The following is a 5013-nucleotide window of genomic DNA, read 5'->3' as shown; positions in this document are numbered from 1 at the left end:
ATCGTGCCACAAGTAATTGAGAACGATGGCAAAAATTCATGAATTGGGCTTCGAATTGCTTCCCCACCCACCGTATTCTCCAGATCTGGCCCCCAGCGACGTTTTCTTGTTCTCAAACCTCAAAAGGATGCTCACAGGGAAAAAATTTGGCTGCAATGAGGAGGTGATAGCCGAAACTAAGGCCTATTTTGAGGCAAAACCGAAGGAGTACTTTCAAAATGGTTTCAAAAAATTGGAAGGTCGTTATAATCGTTGTATCGCTGTTGAAGGGAACTATGTTGAATAATAAAAACGAAATTTTTATAAAGGGTGATATTTGGTCAATATAAACTTGACGTATTTCTTTCAATTTTGCATTTAAAAAACCTGAACACCCCCCATTTTGAAGGTGTGTGTGTGTAGAATGTTGCTCCTATTTTGATTTTGGAATTCACTCTTCAGTTGTCAAAATGCCATCCAAGCAAGAAGAGCAGCGTATCAAAATTTTGCTCGCGCATCGCGAAAATCCGAGCTACGCAAAGCTGACAAAATCGCAAAAAGTTGCCAAATCAACCGTTACAAATGTAATTAAAGTGTTTGGGGAACGTTTGTCGACAGCCAGGAAGTCTGGATCGGGGGAAATCGAAAACCGGAAGCCGTTGAGACGACAAAGAGAGTTGCCGGCAGTTTCAAGCGAAACCCTAACCTCTCTCTCCGAGATGCCGCAAATAAGCTGGGTGTATCGTCTACAACCGTGCATCGAGCCAAAAAACGAGCCGGACTATCGACTTACAAGAAGGTAGTGACTCCAAATCGCGATGATAAACAAAATACGACGGCCAAAGCGCGATCCCGGAGGCTGTACACGACGATGCTGACGAAGTTTGACTGCGTGGTAATGGACGACGAAACCTACGTCAAAGCCGACTACAAGCAGCTTCCGGGACAGGAGTTTTATACGGCAAAAGGAAGGGGAAAGGTAGCAGATATTTTCAAGCACATAAAACTGTCAAAGTTCGCAAAGAAATATCTGGTTTGGCAAGCCATCTGTACCTGTGGCTTGAAAAGCAGCATTTTCATAGCTTCCGGGACTGTCAACCAAGAAATTTACGTGAAATTGTGTTTGAATAAACGTCTGCTGCCTTTCCTGAAGAAACACGGTTGTTCCGTACTGTTTTGCCCGGATTTGGCATCTTGCCATTACGGTCAAAAGGCCATGGAGTGGTACGCCGCCAACAACGTGCAGGTGGTTCCCAAGGACAAGAACCCTCCCAACACGCCAGAGCTCCGCCCAATTGAGAAATACTGGGCTATTGTCAAGCGGAACCTAAAGAAGATCAAAAAAACTGCTAAGGACAAGCAGCAGTTCAAGGCAAACTGGCTTTCTGCGGCGAAGAAGGTGGACAAGGTGGCTGTACAAAATCTGATGGCAGGTGTCAAGCGTGAGGCCCGGCAATTCGGATTTGGAAAAGCGAAAGCCTAACTGAATATTATTCCTGAATTTTATACTAATTGAACTTGAAAAAGAAATTTAGTTTGATTTTTTAAATAAACAATTTCACCGATTTACACGCGTTTTCCCTTGACCTAATTTTGACCGTATTTCATTAAGCATCAGTTTTACAACAGACTTTTTTTCTGTGTATCTATTCATATTCCTACACATTAAAATTAATACACGTTTCCAAATAGTAATGTATGATATTATGATTCAAAATGCTTAATCTGAAAGTATTACACTGATAGAAAACGCCTCGTAAAATAAAATAAATTTATCATTAAAATTGAGACAGCGAATCAATTTCATAAATACAATGAATCTGTTCGTTATTGTTATGATTTTTCTACTAAATAGCGAAAAATTTCTTATATTGACTGGATAGTCTCATTATTTCAAAGGAAAATTTTCGCTATTTCAAATAAAACCAATTCCACTGGTTCATAGTGATGAGTGTAGGTTATACTATAGTCGAACATGCTTGACTTTTGATATCACTTGATTTTTATGTTCTCTCCATTGAGTTGATGGTTTCTAAAGGCACTTGCCAAGCCAAAGGTGAATTGAAAGATGAAGCTAGAAAACAAAATAAAAAAACAACAAATAATATTATGCAAATAGTCTTTGTTGCTTTCGTTTTACATTGGCTTTCGTTTCTTATTGCCAAACACCTAGCACAGGTAGATTTAATGGTTTTTACAGGTGTTTTTAAGCTGTTCGCTTAAAAGTAATTGAAAGAGGATGATCAGGTGAGTGAGTTACATACAAACGACAGAAATCTAAATTAAATTCCCTAGAGTACAAAGAGTTTAACTGATCGGTACAATCTGATAAGTGAATAGCTACACTCAAAAAATGTTTACTTGGGTCTAAAGATTTTGACCTTCCCTTAGGGATTTTGGTATTGATTCCGAGCAAAAGATTACGGACCTGTCGGGATTTAAATCTAGGATCTAGGAATAAAATTAAAATTGGATACAGATTTCATTCACAAGTTTTTATTATACCCTCCACCATAGGATGGGGGTATATTAACTTTGTCATTTCGTTTGTAACACATCGAAATATTGCTCTAAAACCCCATAAAGTCGTGGTGAAATTCTGAGTCGATCTGAGCATGTCCGTCCGTCCGTCTGTTGAAATCACGAAACTTCCGAACGAAACAAGCTATCGACTTGAAACTTGGCACAAGTAGTTGTTATTGATGTAGGTATTGCAAATGGGCCATATCGGTCCACTTTTACGTATAGCCCCCATATAAACGGACCCCCAAATTTGGCATGCGATTGCTCTAAGAGAAGCAAATTTCATCCGATCCGGCTGAAATTTGGTACATGGTGTTAGTATATGGTCTCTAACAACCATGCAAAAATTGGTCCACATCGGTCCATAATTATATATAGCCCCCATATAAACCGATCCCCCGATTTGTCTTGCGGAGCCTCTAAGAAACGAAAATTTCATCCGATCCAGCTGAAATTTGGTACATGGTGTTGGTATATGTTCTCTAATGACCATGTAAAAATTGGTCCACATCGGTCCATAATTATATATAGCACCCATATAAACCGATCCCCCGATTTGGCTTGCGGAGCCTCTAAGAAACGAAAATTTCATCCGATCCGGCTGAACTTTGGTACATGGTGTTCATATATGTTCTCTAATGGCCATGCAAAAATTGGTCCATATCGGTCCATAATTATATATAGCCCCCATATAAACCGATCCCCCGATTTGGCTTGCGGAGCCTCTAAGAAACCAAAATTTCATCCGATCCGGCTGAAATTTGGTACATGGTGTTGGTATATGTTCTCTAATGACCATGCAAAAATTGGTCCATATCGGTCCATAATTATATATAGCCCCCATATAAATTGATTCCCAGATTTGTCCTCCGGAGCCTCTTGGAGGAGCAAAATTCATCCGATCCGGTTGAAATTGGGAACATGGTGTTAGAATGTGATCTCTAACAAACACGCAAGAATTGGTCCATATCGGTCCATAATTATATATAGCCCCCATATAAACCGTTCTCCAGATTTGATCTCCGGAGCCTCTTGGAGAAGCAAAATTCATCCGATCCGGTGTTAGTATAAGGCCACTAATATACATGCCAAAATTGGTCCATATCGCTCTATAGTTATATATAGCTGATCCCCAATCACACAAAAATTGGTCCATATCGGTTCATATTCATGGTTGCCACTCGAGCCAAAAATAATCTACCAAAATTTTATTTTTATAGAAATCATTGTCAAAATGTTATTTCTATAGAAAATTTTGTCAAAATTTTATTTCTATAGAAAATTTTGTTAAAATTTTATTTCTATAGAAAATTTTGTCAAAATTTTATTTCTATAGAAAATTTTGTCAAAATTTTATTTCTATAGAAAATTTTGTCAAAATTTTATTTCTAAAGAAAATTTTGTCAAAATTTTATTTCTATAGAAAATTTGGTCAAAATGTTATTTCTATAGAAAATTTTTTCCAAATTTTATTTCTATAGAAAATTTTTTTCCAAATTTTACTTTTATAGAAAATGTTGTCAAAATTTTATTTTGTCAAAATTTTATTTCTATAGAAACTTTAAACTTAATTATATACATATTTAATCGGCCTTTTTTTAGTTCAATATATACCACGTATGGACTATGTGGTATATATTACGGTGTTGGAAGTTTTAAGATACCTTGCCATCGGCAAGTGTTACCGCAACCCAAGTAATTCGATTGTGGATGACAGTCTTCAGTAGAAGTTTCTACGCAATCCATGGTGGAGGGTACATAAGCTTCGGCCTGGCCGAACTTACGGCCGTATATACTTGTTTTCTTTTTGCGATACATTAATAAAGGTATTTATGTACAAACAAATTCCAATTTCAAAATCCAAATTATGCCAGGTACTTCAAAGTAAAGACAGTTTTCTTAATGCTAAAAAAAAACTTTAAACCAAAGATGCAAATCCCTAGAATAAGTCTTAGCCTATTATTGAAGCGTTTTTATTTAAATTTAAAAATTCAATGTCAGTTGAGTTAAAGACGATTTCTTTAAATTAAAAATGTTTTTCTATATTCTAAGAAAATTTTGCTTTATTTCAAATATCTTCAGCAGAAAGACGCAAAAATTCAAGATTTGTGTCTTAAATTTAATGAAAAAAATTTTGAAGCAAGGATTTTAAACTTTCTTTTAATTAAAATGTCGTTGTTTTAACGAATTTTGTCCTTATCATTGCGTAAATTTTGAGTCCTTAAATTTGAGTTGGATAATCTTCCATATTAGATCAATATTTTTTTCAATGTATATAACATACTCAACCATTTATATGACCGAAATTACAGTAATCCCTCGATTTACGTCGTGATTGGTTCCGGAATTTGACGACGTTAACCGAAACGACGTAAACCGAATTAAAAATTGCTCATACTTACACCTAATCCATTTATGTATGTATGTGCGTGTACATAATAAAAAAAACTTAAAAAATAAAGGTAATTCAGTAATTTCGGTAAGAATCTCAGAAAAAAATGTTTTGACGTC

Source organism: Haematobia irritans, chromosome 2 (genome assembly GCF_050003625.1).
Source record: "Haematobia irritans isolate KBUSLIRL chromosome 2, ASM5000362v1, whole genome shotgun sequence".
Classification (NCBI taxonomy): Eukaryota; Metazoa; Arthropoda; class Insecta; order Diptera; family Muscidae; genus Haematobia; species Haematobia irritans.
The sequence above is the reverse complement of the archived record's forward strand: the minus strand, read 5'-3'. Positions refer to the sequence as shown.